At 45.3% G+C, this 17,477-nt stretch overlaps 4 non-coding genes across 4 annotated transcripts; all 4 read left to right on the forward strand.

The window, feature by feature from the left end:
• Positions 1-1,636: 1,636 nt before the first annotated feature.
• On the forward strand, positions 1,637-1,708 carry TRNAH-GUG (transfer RNA histidin (anticodon GUG)). The gene has a single exon. It is a non-coding gene; the product is annotated as a tRNA-His (tRNA).
• Positions 1,709-6,627: 4,919 nt separating this feature from the next.
• TRNAH-GUG (transfer RNA histidin (anticodon GUG)) lies at positions 6,628-6,699 on the forward strand. The gene has a single exon. It is a non-coding gene; the product is annotated as a tRNA-His (tRNA).
• Positions 6,700-11,618: 4,919 nt separating this feature from the next.
• TRNAH-GUG (transfer RNA histidin (anticodon GUG)) lies at positions 11,619-11,690 on the forward strand. The gene has a single exon. It is a non-coding gene; the product is annotated as a tRNA-His (tRNA).
• Positions 11,691-17,123: 5,433 nt separating this feature from the next.
• On the forward strand, positions 17,124-17,195 carry TRNAH-GUG (transfer RNA histidin (anticodon GUG)). Its single transcript has one exon. It is a non-coding gene; the product is annotated as a tRNA-His (tRNA).
• Positions 17,196-17,477: the final 282 nt, after the last annotated feature.

Consider the following 17,477-nt stretch of genomic DNA (forward strand, 5'->3'; position numbering starts at 1 on the left):
CTCCACTCTACTCTATGCCACTTCCCTTCATTCCTCTCTACGCCACCCTACTTCATAGAATGCCACTTTATGTGACTCTATGCCACTCTGCTCTACATCACTCTAGAATATTCAACTGAACTCTACTCTATACAATTCCACTCTACTTTACTCCTCTCCACTCTATGCCTCTCCACTCTATGCTACTCTACTCCAGTCTACTGTACGCCACTTTATTTTATCCCATTCTACTCTACGCCACTGTACACCACTCAACTCTATGCCACTCTACTCCGTTGCACCCCTCTCTACTCTACGCTACTCTACTCCATGCTACTATACTCCACTCTAAGCCACTGTACTCTCCACCACTAAGCTCTATTCCACTCTACTGTATGCCACTCCATGCCACTCTAATCCACCCCACAGAATGCCACTCTACTCTATGCCACTCCACTCAACTCCATGCCATTCCACACTTTTGCACTCTACCCTACTCTGTGCCTCTCCATTCCACTCCATGCCACTCCACTCTATCCCACTACGCTCTACTCTAGTTCACTCTATGCCACTCCACTTTACTCTCTCCCACTCTACTCTATACTACTTCATTCCATGCCACTTCACTGTACTCCACTCCACTCCATCTCACACAATATCACTCAATGGCACTACATGCGCTCTACTCTATGCCACTCTACTGCACACTACTCTATGCTGTGCCACTCTACACTACTCTCCTGGAGGCCTTTCTACTCTATGCCACTTTTTTCTCTGCTCCTCTCTACACCACAGTGTCACTCCATGCAACGCGACTGTATGCTACTCAACTCCACAACACTCTACCTCATGCAGTCCGAATCCACTCCTCCTAATTCTTTGCCACCCCTCTCCATGACACACTGTTCTCTGACTCTATGCCATTCCATGCCACTTCACTCTACACCACACTATGCCACTCTACGCCACACTACTTTACTCTATGCTACTCTATGCCATTCTATGCAACCTTACTCGTCTCTACCCCACTCTGCTCTATGCCACTCCATTCCTCACAATGCTATTCAACGCCATGCCAAGGCACACCACTTCATTATATTCCACTGTATTCTATGACACATTACGTCACTCTACTCTTTGCACTTCAATCTACTCCCTTCTATGACCCTCCATTCATCACCACTCCATTGTTTGCTAGTCAAGTTTACGCCACTTCATTCCACACAATGCAACTCTAAAGCAGTATGCACCAAGCAGCTGAATGTGTCTGAAGAGACACCCAGAAAAGAAAAAAACAACAATATGTGGGGGCCTGTTCCGAGCCCCTCCTGGCCTGGAGGAGTTTGGTCGGCCGTGGATTAAGTTTTTGCAGTGTTCACTTCCCCGACCCCAGCACTCATAGAACACTTGAGACTTGCAGGGCAGAGTGGTGGATCTTGTTAAGAAGTCTGGGCTTCTTGGTTTATGGGGAGTCTTGTCACTGGAAGCAGAGAGGTAAATATTTGCTGTGATCTGCTACTCAAAGAAAAGACCCTGATCTAATTTGAAAAGATGGGTTTTAAACAAACGCTAAATCTATCCACTCCATGGACACTGTGACCTTTTTTCAGCCTATCAGAGCCACACCAGGGTAGTTGTTTCAGATCCCAAGTAGCTCGCCGTGATCGTATAGTGGTTAATACTCTGCGTTGTGGCCGCAGCAACCTCGGTTCGAATCCGAGTCACGGCTTTGCGGGTGGCAATGTCATGGCAGTTGGGCAGCATTTTTATTCTCACTTCTTAATATTTACATGAGTTAAGAGCTTGAACCTAATTTCAACGGTGAAATTAAATGTCTTTGAAGAACGCGTTAACAATGTTATTAGTTATTTCACCTTTCTGCGCTTTTACGTTTGTGGCGGTCCTGATGTGAAAAGTATGAGCTACAGTTTGGTTTCACGGGACCCGGTCAGCAAGAGGGATGGATGTCTGTGTCTCCTGTACCTGCAGCGCCGAGGCTCCTGTCCTGACGCGGAGTAGCTTTCAATGTTGAAAGGGATCCTGCTAGTCAAATATCAGTTTTTGCAGCAATTCAGGCCGCGAAGAAAAAAGGTCTAAAAATAAATATTTTTATAGAAAGTAAGACTGAGCTCCCAAGGGTCTGAAAGAAAGAGGCGACGGAGAAGGACACTGATAGGCGCGCTCACCCAATCAGCGTTTGGCTTCATCATCCCGCACCCGACGGATCACCGGGCAGCTAGAGGGAACGTTTTAAAACTTAAGCCAAGTTTATTAGTCGTGGTCGAATCGTGAATTACACAATTACGCTCCTTTGTGGAATTTGGAGTAATGTGGGGAAAGACATCTACCCAAGAGCGGAGGAAAAGAGCGCGAGCTGCTGATGTTGTGCCAGTTCTGTTGCATTTAGAGCGATTTTCTTGTGCAAAGTGTATATCAGGTTCCTTTCGGATCTGAGCGTGTATTTTGCACCAGGAAAATAGCCTTGTGTAATTCTGTACAACCTCGCATAATGTTGCTGTAATCTCGCGTAATTACACTGCAGTGAGTTACACTGGTTACGCCCATCCCTACATTTGACTCATGTTTAACAGAGAGGTCCGTCCATCTATTGATCCATTCATCTGTCCATCCATCTTTTTGCCTGTGTGCCTGCTTATCTATCTGCTCACCTACCTGTGCGTGACTGTGAACCTGTCTAACAGAGTGTTGATGCCTGGCTGTATGCTTTGTTAACACTATAACGCTCATAGGGACATTGAGGAGGACATCTTGGCGCTATGTTTTTTTTTGGTATGAAGCAACCGTTTTCAAATCCTGACAGTCCACACAAAGTTGATCATATGTGATCCCATTTTCGTACCAACAGCTGCTTCTCTATATACTTATCGGTCCACGTCTATTACTACATGTGCTTTCTATTTACCTTTCTATTTCAATCTGGGTATCTGCCTTACTGCCTATTTCTGCCCATCTCTGTTTATGTTAACACTTTAAAGCCTACATGCTGACTACCAAGGTCTTTGTGGGGTGGTTCTTTCTAAAGCAGGCGCGTGTGATTTACAGCGGTTTCTGTGACGCTGATTATATCTCATCCATGATTTACTAACAGCTACATACCTGCCTTTCTGTCTACAAACCTGTACAGATGCATCGGTGCATGTGGCTTATTTATGACGATCTGTTTAACCTTCTATACGTCCTTCTATCTGTGCAACTGTCTTACAGTTCCCCCTCTTTTATGTTGTTACAACACTATTTGTTAAACAAACCTTCACAGTCAGAAGGGCTTCCAGGCGCTGTTATTTATTAAAAAAACTGCAAAGAACACCAGTTTATGCAATGTTGATGACATTTACTTCACCCCTTTATTGTTGCATTAATGGGTTTTCAAGTCACAAAACGGGTCCCTGATGAAGCCTAAGTGGACTTCTGAGCTGCTGTAGCTCTGTGAGGTCTCCAGCTCTCTGAGGGCCTCAGATCTACCACTACAACACCAGCTTTACCCTAAGTTGTGCAGCAGATTTTTTATTTTTTTTATTTATTGGTATTTCAGATGGTACATATTATTCACAGGATTGTAACAGGTTGCAGAGCTGTATGAATCTCCTTTCCATGACAACTTTTGAACAGTTACCCATTACTGCTATTATATTATGTTACCAACACGCTGAGGGCTGTTCCTTGCATAAATCTGTAAGCAGGCTTGTGATCTGTGGTGTGGGCCTCCTGTGGGTCTCCGGTTCAGCGCTGTATGCCCATGGAGCAGGGTGGTCGGTTGCCACCATTTCCAGCTCTGGCACGTCAGGTACTCATCATCTCTTATTACAACAAATAACAAGCAAGCCAAACAACTTGCCCAGAAATGAGACCTAACTACGCATCGTGTGAGTGTGTCTACAGCTGTATGGGGCCCAGCCGGGGGGGGAAGGGACCCAGGGGAACCCTCTCCAGTGTATGATCTTCCAGGGAGGTCTAGGAGAGGTGTGTTTGTCGTGCTCCTAACTCCGCAAGTTAAGAGGCCCATCTGCATCGTCATCATAGTCATGTCAGGAGTGTTCCATGCTCCCACCACCTCTGCCCATAGGGGAGCTATCTGTCTGTTCCTCAGCCCTCTCATTTCTTCCCTCTGAAGTGCCCTTTCTTCTGCCTTGCCAAGGAAGTGATGTCTGCTTATAGCACGTGTCCTACTTTTATAATGTTTTCAGGGCACTTCGCCCACTTCATATCTAGCCAAAATCCTTTAGCACTGGGAGACCACGTGTCTGCTGAATATCTTACCTCCACCATTGGGGGTGTAAAAGGTGTACTTTGGCTCTGTTGTAAATTATTATATAGGGCTCAGTTTGGTTGGGTTGTGAATTGCTGTCAAGCTCTAAATCTCAGAATTCTCTTTGTCACACCTTTTTATGTCTTGCATACACAGTGAATGTGCTGTGAGACATATTGTTTAGAATTCAGTGGGCTTACCACACGCCCATAGCTTACTTACCATTAATTGTTTTCTATGTCACTCACATTTGCAATATTTCGATTGCTTAGCTCCCATAGACTGAATCTTCCTTTCTTGTGTTCATTCCTCCATGGAGGATGGACCAAGTACATGTGTTCTTTTCATCTTTCTACAGTACGCTATTTTTTATATTTTAAAAGTGTTTTCGTATCATTCTTGGATGTGCAATGTGCTTTCCAACATTCATGACAAGCATACAGCTTATGTTTTACCCTAAACGCCGTCTCTATTGACACTTAGTTACTTTCTCACACTGTATTCCTCTGCATGACTATACTCTACTCCCCTCAGTGCCACTGTACTCTACACTGTGCAGCTCTATATCACTCCACTCTACTCAGTTCTACTCCACTCTAATCTACATTGTTCCACTCTATCACTCCACTCTATGCCACTCTAATCTATGCCACTCCACTATACGCCACTTCACTGCACTTTATGCTACTCCATTCTATGCCACTCCACCTTGTCACTCTCTGCTATGCCCCTCTACTCCACTCCACTCAACTCTACTCTATGCCACTTCCCTTCATTCCTCTCTACGCCACCCTGCTTCATAGAATGCCACTTTATGTGACTCTATGCCACTCTGCTCTACATCACTCTAGAATACTCAACTGAACTCTACTCTATACAACTCCACTCTACTTTACTCCTCTCCACTCTATGCCTCTCCACTCTATGCTACTCTACTCCAGTCTACTGTACGCCACTTTATTTTATCCCATTCTACTCTACGCCACTGTACACCACTCAACTCTATGCCACTCTACTCCGTTGCACCCCTCTCTACTGTACGCTACTCTACTCCATGCTACTATACTCCACTCTAAGCCACTGTACTCTCCACCACTAAGCTCTATTCCACTCTACTGTATGCCACTCCATGCCACTCTAATCCACCCCACAGAATGCCACTCTACTCTATGCCACTCCACTGAACTCCATGCCATTCCACACTTTTGCACTCTACCCTACTCTGTGCCTCTCCATTCCACTCCATGCCACTCCACTCTATCCCACTACGCTCTACTCTAGTTCACTCTATGCCACTCCACTTTACTCTCTCCCACTCTACTCTATACTACTTCATTCCATGCCACTTCACTGTACTCCACTCCACTCCATCTCACACAATATCACTCAATGGCACTACATGCGCTCCACTCTATGCCACTCTACTGCACACTACTCTATGCTGTGCCACTCTACACTACTCTCCTGTAGGCCTTTCTACTCTATGCCACTTTTTTCTCTGCTCCTCTCTACACCACAGTGTCACTCCATGCAACGCGACTGTATGCTACTCAAATCCACAACACTCTACTTCATGCAGTCCGACTCCACTCCTCCTAATTCTTTGCCACCCCTCTCCATGACATACTGTTCTCTGACTCTATGCCATTCCATGCCACTTCACTCTACACCACACTATGCCACTCTACACCACACTACTTTACTCTATGCTACTCTATGCCATTCTATGCAACCTCACTCCTCTCTACCCCACTCTGCTCTACGCCACTCCATTCCTCACAATGCTATTCAACGCCATGCCAAGGCACACCACTTCATTATATTCCACTGTATTCTATGACACATTACGTCACTCTACTCTTTGCACTTCAATCTACTCCCTTCTATGACCCTCCATTCATCACCACTCCATTGTTTGCTAGTCAAGTTTACGCCAGTTCATTCCACACAATGCAACTCTAAAGCAGTATGCACCAAGCAGCTGAATGTGTATGAAGAGACATCCAGAAAAGAAAAAAACAACAATATGTGGGGGCCTGTTCCGAGCCCCTCCTGGCCTGGAGGAGTTTGGTCGGCCGTGGATTAAGTTTGTGCAGTGTTCACTTCCCCGACCCCAGCACTCATAGAACGCTTGAGACTTGCAAGGCAGAGTGGTGGATCTTGTTAAGAATTCTGGGCTTCTTGGTTTATGGGGAATCTTGTCACTGGAAGCAGAGAGGTAAATATTTGCTGTGATCTGCTACTCAAAGAAAAGACCCTGATCTAACTTGAAAAGATGGGTTTTAAACAAACGCTAAATCTATCCACTCCACGGACACTGTGACCTTTTTTCAGCCTATCAGAGCCACACCAGGGTAGTGTTTTCAGAGCCCAAGTAGCTCGCCGTGATTGTATAGTGGTTAGTACTCTGCGTTGTGGCCGCAGCAACCTCGGTTCGAATCCGAGTCACGGCATTGCGTGTGGCAATGTCACGGCAGTTGGGCAGCATTTTTATTCTCACTTCTTAATATTTACATGAGTTAAGAGCTTGAACCTAATTTCAACGGTGAAATTAAATGTCTTTGAAGAACGCGTTAACAATGTTATTATTTATTTCACCTTTCTGCGCTTTTACGTTTGTGGCGGTCCTGATGTGAAAAGTATGAGCTACAGTTTGGTTTCACGGGACCCGGTCAGCAAGAGGGATGGATGTCTGTGTCTCCTGTACCTGCAGCGCCGAGGCTCCTGTACTGACGCGGAGTAGCTTTCAATGTTGAAAGGGATCCTGCTAGTCAAATATCAGTTTTTGCAGCAATTCAGGCCGCGAAGAAAAAAGGTCTAAAAATAAATATTTGTATAGAAAGTAAGACTGAGCTCCCAAGGGTCTGAAAGAAAGAGGCGACGGAGAAGGACACAGAGAGGCGCGCTCACCCAATCAGCGTTTGGCTTCATCATCCCGCACCCGACGGATCACCGGGCAGCTAGAGGGAAAGTTTTAAAACTTAAGCCAAGTTTATTAGTCGTGGTCGAATCATGAATTACACAATTACGCTCCTTTGTGGAATTTGGAGTAATGTGGAGAAAGACATCTACCCAAGAGCGGAGGAAAAGAGCGCGAGCAGCGGCTGTTGTGCCAGTTCTGTTGCATTTAGAGCGATTTTCTTGTGCAAAGTGTATATCAGGTTCCTTTCGGATCTGAGCGTGTATTTTGCACCAGGAAAATAGCCTTGTGTAATTCTGTACAACCTCGCATAATGTTGCTGTAATTTCGCGTAATTACACTGCAGTGAGTTACACTGGTTACGCCCATCCCTACATTTGACTCATGTTTAACAGAGAGGTCCGTCCATCTATTGATCCATTCATCTGTCCATCCATCTTTTTGCCTGCGTGCCTGCTTATCTATCTGCTCACCTACCTGTGCGTGACTGTGAACCTGTCTAACAGAGTGTTGATGCCTGGCTGTATGCTTTGTTAACACTATAACGCTCATAGGGACATTGAGGAGGACATCTTGGCGCTATGTTTTTTTTTGGTATGAAGCAACCGTTTTCAAATCCTGACAGTCCACACAAAGTTGATCATATGTGATCCCATTTTCGTACCAACAGCTGCTTCTCTATATACTTATCGGTCCACGTCTATTACTACATGTGCTTTCTATTTACCTTTCTATTTCAATCTGGGTATCTGCCTTACTGCCTATTTCTGCCCATCTCTGTTTATGTTAACACTTTAAAGCCTACATGCTGACTACCAAGGTCTTTGTGGGGTGGTTCTTTCTAAAGCAGGCGCGTGTGATTTACAGCGGTTTCTGTGACGCTGATTATATCTCATCCATGATTTACTAACAGCTACATACCTGCCTTTCTGTCTACAAACCTGTACAGATGCATCGGTGCATGTGGCTTATTTATGACGATCTGTTTAACCTTCTATACGTCCTTCTATCTGTGCAACTGTCTTACAGTTCCCCCTCTTTTATGTTGTTACAACACTATTTGTTAAACAAACCTTCACAGTCAGAAGGGCTTCCAGGCGCTGTTATTTATTAAAAAAACTGCAAAGAACACCAGTTTATGCAATGTTGATGACATTTACTTCACCCCTTTATTGTTGCATTAATGGGTTTTCAAGTCACAAAACGGGTCCCTGATGAAGCCTAAGTGGACTTCTGAGCTGCTGTAGCTCTGTGAGGTCTCCAGCTCTCCTAGGGCCTCAGATCTACCACTACAACACCAGCTTTACCCTAAGTTGTGCAGCAGATTTTTTATTTTTTTTATTTATTGGTATTTCAGATGGTACATATTATTCACAGGATTGTAACAGGTTGCAGAGCTGTATGAATCTCCTTTCCATGACAACTTTTGAACAGTTACCCATTACTGCTATTATATTATGTTACCACCACGCTGAGGGCTGTTCCTTGCATAAATCTGTAAGCAGGCTTGTGATCTGTGGTGTGGGCCTCCTGTGGGTCTCCGGTTCAGCGCTGTATGCCCATGGAGCAGGGTGGTCGGTTGCCACCATTTCCAGCTCTGGCACGTCAGGTACTCATCATCTCTTATTACAACAAATAACAAGCAAGCCAAACAACTTGCCCAGAAATGAGACCTAACTACGCATCGTGTGAGTGTGTCTACAGCTGTATGGGGCCCAGCCGGGGGGGGGAAGGGACCCAGGGGAACCCTCCCCAGTGTATGATCTTCCAGGGAGGTCTAGGAGAGGTGTGTTTGTCGTGCTCCTAACTCCGCAAGTTAAGAGGCCCATCTGCATCGTCATCATAGTCATGTCAGGAGTGTTCCATGCTCCCGCCACCTCTGCCCATAGGGGAGCTATCTGTCTGTTCCTCAGCCCTCTCATTTCTTCCCTCTGAAGAGGCCTTTCTTCTGCCTTGCCAAGGAAGTGATGTCTGCTTATAGCACGTGTCCTACTTTTATAATGTTTTCAGGGCACTTCGCCCACTTCATATCTAGCCAAAATCCTTTAGCACTGGGAGACCACGTGTCTGCTGAATATCTTACCTCCACCATTGGGGGTATAAAAGGTGTACTTTGGCTCTGTTGTAAATTATTATATAGGGCTCAATTTGGTTGGGTTGTGAATTGCTGTCAAGCTCTAAATCTCAGAATTCTCTTAGTCACACCTTTTTATGTCTTCGTACACAGTGAATGTGCTGTGAGACATATTGTTTAGAATTCAGTGGGCTTACCACACGCCCATAGCTTACTTACCATTAATTGTTTTCTATGTCACTCACATTTGCAATATTTCGATTGCTTAGCTCCCATAGACTGAATCTTCCTTTCTTGTGTTCATTCCTCCATGGAGGATGGACCAAGTACATGTGTTCTTTTCGTCTTTCTACAGTACGCTATTTTTTATATTTTAAAAGTGTTTTCGTATCATTCTTGGATGTGCAATGTGCTTTCCAACATTCATGACAAGCATACAGCTTATTTTTCACCCTAAACGCCGTCTCTATTGACACTTTAGTTACTTTCTCACACTGTATTCCTCTGCATGACTATACTCTACTCCCCTCAGTGCCACTGTACTCTACACTGTGCAACTCTATACCACTCCACTCTACTCAGTTCTACTCCACTCTAATCTACATTGTTCCACTCTATCACTCCACTCTATGCCACTCTAATCTATGCCACTCCACTATACGCCACTTCACTCCACTTTATGCTACTCCATTCTATGCCACTCCACCCTGTCACTCTCTGCTATGCCCCTCTACTCCACTCCACTCCACTCTACTCTATGCCACTTCCCTTCATTCCTCTCTACGCCACCCTACTTCATAGAATGCCACTTTATGTGACTCTATGCCACTCTGCTCTACATCACTCTAGAATACTCAACTGAACTCTACTCTATACAACTCCACTCTACTTTACTCCTCTCCACTCTATGCCTCTCCACTCTATGCTACTCTACTCCAGTCTACTGTACGCCACTTTATTTTATCCCATTCTACTCTACGCCACTGTACACCACTCAACTCTATGCCACTCTACTCCGTTGCACCCCTCTGTACTCTACGCTACTCTACTCCATGCTACTATACTCCACTCTAAGCCACTGTACTCTCCACCACTAAGCTCTATTCCACTCTACTGTATGCCACTCCATGCCACTCTAATCCACCCCACAGAATGCCACTCTACTCTATGCCACTCCACTCAACTCCATGCCATTCCACACTTTTGCACTCTACCCTACTCTGTGCCTCTCCATTCCACTCCATGCCACTCCACTCTATCCCACTGCGCTCTACTCTAGTTCACTCTATACCACTCCACTTTACTCTCTCCCACTCTACTCTATACTACTTCATTCCATGCCACTTCACTGTACTCCACTCCACTCCATCTCACACAATATCACTCAATGGCACTACATGTGCTCTACTCTATGCCACTCTACTGCACACTACTCTATGCTGTGCCCCTCTACACTACTCTCCTGTAGGCCTTTCTACTCTATGCCACTTTTTACTCTGCTCCTCTCTACACCACAGTGTCACTCCATGCAACGCGACTGTATGCTACTCAACTCCATAACACTCTACTTCATGCAGTCCGACTCCACTCCTCCTAATTCTTTGCCACCCCTCTCCATGACACACTGTTCTCTGACTCTATGCCATTCCATGCCACTTCACTCTACACCACACTATGCCACTCTACACCACACTACTTTACTCTATGCTACTCTATGCCATTCTATGCAACCTCACTCCTCTCTACCCCACTCTGCTCTATGCCACTCCATTCCTCACAATGCTATTCAACGCCATGCCAAGGCACACCACTTCATTATATTCCACTGTATTCTATGACACATTACGTCACTCTACTCGTTGCACTTCAATCTACTCCCTTCTATGACCCTCCATCATCACCACTCCATTGTTTGCTAGTCAAGTTTACGCCACTTCATTCCACACAATGCAACTCTAAAGCAGTATGCACCAAGCAGCTGAATGTGTCTGAAGAGACACCCAGAAAAGAAAAAAACAACAATATGTGGGGGCCTGTTCCGAGCCCCTCCTGGCCTGGAGGAGTTTGGTCGGCCGTGGATTAAGTTTTTGCAGTGTTCACTTCCCCGACCCCAGCACTCATAGAACACTTGAGACTTGCAGGGCAGAGTGGTGGATCTTGTTAAGAAGTCTGGGCTTCTTGGTTTATGGGGAGTCTTGTTACTGGAAGCAGAGAGGTAAATATTTGCTGTGATCTGCTACTCAAAGAAAAGACCCTGATCTAACTTGAAAAGATGGGTTTTAAACAAACGCTAAATCTATCCACTCCACGGACACTGTGACCTTTTTTCAGCCTATCAGAGCCACACCAGGGTAGTCTTTTCAGAGCCCAAGTAGCTCGCCGTGATTGTATAGTGGTTAGTACTCTGCGCTGTGGCCGCAGCAACCTCGGTTCGAATCCGAGTCACGGCATAGCGTGTGGCAATGTCACGGCAGTTGGGCAGCATTTTTATTCTCACTTCTTAATATTTACATGAGTTAAGAGCTTGAACCTAATTTCAACGGTGAAATTAAATGTCTTTGAAGAACGCGTTAACAATGTTATTATTTATTTCACCTTTCTGCGCTTTTACGTTTGTGGCGGTCCTGATGTGAAAAGTATGAGCTACAGTTTGGTTTCACGGGACCCGGTCAGCAAGAGGGATGGATGTCTGTGTCTCCTGTACCTGCAGCGCCGAGGCTCCTGTACTGACGCGGAGTAGCTTTCAATGTTGAAAGGGATCCTGCTAGTCAAATATCAGTTTTTGCAGCAATTCAGGCCGCGAAGAAAAAAGGTCTAAAAATAAATATTTGTATAGAAAGTAAGACTGAGCTCCCAAGGGTCTGAAAGAAAGAGGCGACGGAGAAGGACACTGAGAGGCGCGCTCACCCAATCAGCGTTTGGCTTCATCATCCCGCACCCGACGGATCACCGGGCAGCTAGAGGGAAAGTTTTAAAACTTAAGCCAAGTTTATTAGTCGTGGTCGAATCGTGAATTACACAATTACGCTCCTTTGTGGAATTTGGAGTAATGTGGGGAAAGACATCTACCCAAGAGCGGAGGAAAAGAGCGCGAGCAGCGGCTGTTGTGCCAGTTCTGTTGCATTTAGAGCGATTTTCTTGTGCAAAGTGTATATCAGGTTCCTTTCGGATCTGAGCGTGTATTTTGCACCAGGAAAATAGTCTTGTGTAATTCTGTACAACCTCGCATAATGTTGCTGTAATTTCGCGTAATTACACTGCAGTGAGTTACACTGGTTACGCCCATCCCTACATTTGACTCATGTTTAACAGAGAGGAACGTCCATCTATTGATCCATTCATCTGTCCATCCATCTTTTTGCCTGTGTGCCTGCTTATCTATCTGCTCACCTACCTGTGCGTGACTGTGAACCTGTCTAACAGAGTGTTGATGCCTGGCTGTATGCTTTGTTAACACTATAACGCTCATAGGGTGTAGGAAAGTACCATCTTGCCTGGCATGTTACCCCCATTTTTCACTGTATATATGTTGTTTTAGTTGTATGTGTCACTGGGACCCTGGTAACCCAGGGCCCCAGTGCTCATAAGTGTGCCTGAATGTGTTACCTGTGTAGTGACTAACTGTCTCACTGAGGCTCTGCTAATCAGAACCTCAGTGGTTATGCTCTCTCATTTCTTTCCAAATTGTCACTGACAGGCTAGTGACCATTTTTACCAATTTACATTGGCTTACTGGAACACCCTTATAATTCCCTAGTATATGGTACTGAGGTACCGAGGGTATTGGGGTTCCAGGAGATCCCTACATTTGACTCATGTTTAACAGAGAGGTCCGTCCATCTATTGATCCATTCATCTGTCCATCCATCTTTTTGCCTGTGTGCCTGCTTATCTATCTGCTCACCTACCTGTGCGTGACTGTGAACCTGTCTAACAGAGTGTTGATGCCTGGCTGTATGCTTTGTTAACACTATAACGCTCATAGGGACATTGAGGAGGACATCTTGGCGCTATGTTTTTTTTTGGTATGAAGCAACCGTTTTCAAATCCTGACAGTCCACACAAAGTTGATCATATGTGATCCCATTTTCGTACCAACAGCTGCTTCTCTATATACTTATCGGTCCACGTCTATTACTACATGTGCTTTCTATTTACCTTTCTATTTCAATCTGGGTATCTGCCTTACTGCCTATTTCTGCCCATCTCTGTTTATGTTAACACTTTAAAGCCTACATGCTGACTACCAAGGTCTTTGTGGGGTGGTTCTTTCTAAAGCAGGCGCGTGTGATTTACAGCGGTTTCTGTGACGCTGATTATATCTCATCCATGATTTACTAACAGCTACATACCTGGCTTTCTGTCTACAAACCTGTACAGATGCATCGGTGCATGTGGCTTATTTATGACGATCTGTTTAACCTTCTATACGTCCTTCTATCTGTGCAACTGTCTTACAGTTCCCCCTCTTTTATGTTGTTACAACACTATTTGTTAAACAAACCTTCACAGTCAGAAGGGCTTCCAGGCGCTGTTATTTATTAAAAAAACTGCAAAGAACACCAGTTTATGCAATGTTGATGACATTTACTTCACCCCTTTATTGTTGCATTAATGGGTTTTCAAGTCACAAAACGGGTCCCTGATGAAGCCTAAGTGGACTTCTGAGCTGCTGTAGCTCTGTGAGGTCTCCAGCTCTCCTAGGGCCTCAGATCTACCACTACAACACCAGCTTTACCCTAAGTTGTGCAGCAGATTTTTTATTTTTTTTATTTATTGGTATTTCAGATGGTACATATTATTCACAGGATTGTAACAGGTTGCAGAGCTGTATGAATCTCCTTTCCATGACAACTTTTGAACAGTTACCCATTACTGCTATTATATTATGTTACCACCACGCTGAGGGCTGTTCCTTGCATAAATCTGTAAGCAGGCTTGTGATCTGTGGTGTGGGCCTCCTGTGGGTCTCCGGTTCAGCGCTGTATGCCCATGGAGCAGGGTGGTCGGTTGCCACCATTTCCAGCTCTGGCACGTCAGGTACTCATCATCTCTTATTACAACAAATAACAAGCAAGCCAAACAACTTGCCCAGAAATGAGACCTAACTACGCATCGTGTGAGTGTGTCTACAGCTGTATGGGGCCCAGCCGGGGGGGGGAAGGGACCCAGGGGAACCCTCCCCAGTGTATGATCTTCCAGGGAGGTCTAGGAGAGGTGTGTTTGTCGTGCTCCTAACTCCGCAAGTTAAGAGGCCCATCTGCATCGTCATCATAGTCATGTCAGGAGTGTTCCATGCTCCCGCCACCTCTGCCCATAGGGGAGCTATCTGTCTGTTCCTCAGCCCTCTCATTTCTTCCCTCTGAAGAGGCCTTTCTTCTGCCTTGCCAAGGAAGTGATGTCTGCTTATAGCACGTGTCCTACTTTTATAATGTTTTCAGGGCACTTCGCCCACTTCATATCTAGCCAAAATCCTTTAGCACTGGGAGACCACGTGTCTGCTGAATATCTTACCTCCACCATTGGGGGTATAAAAGGTGTACTTTGGCTCTGTTGTAAATTATTATATAGGGCTCAATTTGGTTGGGTTGTGAATTGCTGTCAAGCTCTAAATCTCAGAATTCTCTTAGTCACACCTTTTTATGTCTTCGTACACAGTGAATGTGCTGTGAGACATATTGTTTAGAATTCAGTGGGCTTACCACACGCCCATAGCTTACTTACCATTAATTGTTTTCTATGTCACTCACATTTGCAATATTTCGATTGCTTAGCTCCCATAGACTGAATCTTCCTTTCTTGTGTTCATTCCTCCATGGAGGATGGACCAAGTACATGTGTTCTTTTCGTCTTTCTACAGTACGCTATTTTTTATATTTTAAAAGTGTTTTCGTATCATTCTTGGATGTGCAATGTGCTTTCCAACATTCATGACAAGCATACAGCTTATTTTTCACCCTAAACGCCGTCTCTATTGACACTTTAGTTACTTTCTCACACTGTATTCCTCTGCATGACTATACTCTACTCCCCTCAGTGCCACTGTACTCTACACTGTGCAACTCTATACCACTCCACTCTACTCAGTTCTACTCCACTCTAATCTACATTGTTCCACTCTATCACTCCACTCTATGCCACTCTAATCTATGCCACTCCACTATACGCCACTTCACTCCACTTTATGCTACTCCATTCTATGCCACTCCACCCTGTCACTCTCTGCTATGCCCCTCTACTCCACTCCACTCCACTCTACTCTATGCCACTTCCCTTCATTCCTCTCTACGCCACCCTACTTCATAGAATGCCACTTTATGTGACTCTATGCCACTCTGCTCTACATCACTCTAGAATACTCAACTGAACTCTACTCTATACAACTCCACTCTACTTTACTCCTCTCCACTCTATGCCTCTCCACTCTATGCTACTCTACTCCAGTCTACTGTACGCCACTTTATTTTATCCCATTCTACTCTACGCCACTGTACACCACTCAACTCTATGCCACTCTACTCCGTTGCACCCCTCTCTACTCTACGCTACTCTACTCCATGCTACTATACTCCACTCTAAGCCACTGTACTCTCCACCACTAAGCTCTATTCCACTCTACTGTATGCCACTCCATGCCACTCTAATCCACCCCACAGAATGCCACTCTACTCTATGCCACTCCACTCAACTCCATGCCATTCCACACTTTTGCACTCTACCCTACTCTGTGCCTCTCCATTCCACTCCATGCCACTCCACTCTATCCCACTGCGCTCTACTCTAGTTCACTCTATACCACTCCACTTTACTCTCTCCCACTCTACTCTATACTACTTCATTCCATGCCACTTCACTGTACTCCACTCCACTCCATCTCACACAATATCACTCAATGGCACTACATGTGCTCTACTCTATGCCACTCTACTGCACACTACTCTATGCTGTGCCCCTCTACACTACTCTCCTGTAGGCCTTTCTACTCTATGCCACTTTTTACTCTGCTCCTCTCTACACCACAGTGTCACTCCATGCAACGCGACTGTATGCTACTCAACTCCATAACACTCTACTTCATGCAGTCCGACTCCACTCCTCCTAATTCTTTGCCACCCCTCTCCATGACACACTGTTCTCTGACTCTATGCCATTCCATGCCACTTCACTCTACACCACACTATGCCACTCTACACCACACTACTTTACTCTATGCTACTCTATGCCATTCTATGCAACCTCACTCCTCTCTACCCCACTCTGCTCTATGCCACTCCATTCCTCACAATGCTATTCAACGCCATGCCAAGGCACACCACTTCATTATATTCCACTGTATTCTATGACACATTACGTCACTCTACTCGTTGCACTTCAATCTACTCCCTTCTATGACCCTCCATCATCACCACTCCATTGTTTGCTAGTCAAGTTTACGCCACTTCATTCCACACAATGCAACTCTAAAGCAGTATGCACCAAGCAGCTGAATGTGTCTGAAGAGACACCCAGAAAAGAAAAAAACAACAATATGTGGGGGCCTGTTCCGAGCCCCTCCTGGCCTGGAGGAGTTTGGTCGGCCGTGGATTAAGTTTTTGCAGTGTTCACTTCCCCGACCCCAGCACTCATAGAACACTTGAGACTTGCAGGGCAGAGTGGTGGATCTTGTTAAGAAGTCTGGGCTTCTTGGTTTATGGGGAGTCTTGTTACTGGAAGCAGAGAGGTAAATATTTGCTGTGATCTGCTACTCAAAGAAAAGACCCTGATCTAACTTGAAAAGATGGGTTTTAAACAAACGCTAAATCTATCCACTCCACGGACACTGTGACCTTTTTTCAGCCTATCAGAGCCACACCAGGGTAGTCTTTTCAGAGCCCAAGTAGCTCGCCGTGATTGTATAGTGGTTAGTACTCTGCGCTGTGGCCGCAGCAACCTCGGTTCGAATCCGAGTCACGGCATTGCGTGTGGCAATGTCACGGCAGTTGGGCAGCATTTTTATTCTCACTTCTTAATATTTACATGAGTTAAGAGCTTGAACCTAATTTCAACGGTGAAATTAAATGTCTTTGAAGAACGCGTTAACAATGTTATTATTTATTTCACCTTTCTGCGCTTTTACGTTTGTGGCGGTCCTGATGTGAAAAGTATGAGCTACAGTTTGGTTTCACGGGACCCGGTCAGCAAGAGGGATGGATGTCTGTGTCTCCTGTACCTGCAGCGCCGAGGCTCCTGTACTGACG

The sequence above is a fragment of the Pleurodeles waltl genome, chromosome 12 (assembly GCF_031143425.1).
Source record: "Pleurodeles waltl isolate 20211129_DDA chromosome 12, aPleWal1.hap1.20221129, whole genome shotgun sequence".
Taxonomy (NCBI): Eukaryota; Metazoa; Chordata; class Amphibia; order Caudata; family Salamandridae; genus Pleurodeles; species Pleurodeles waltl.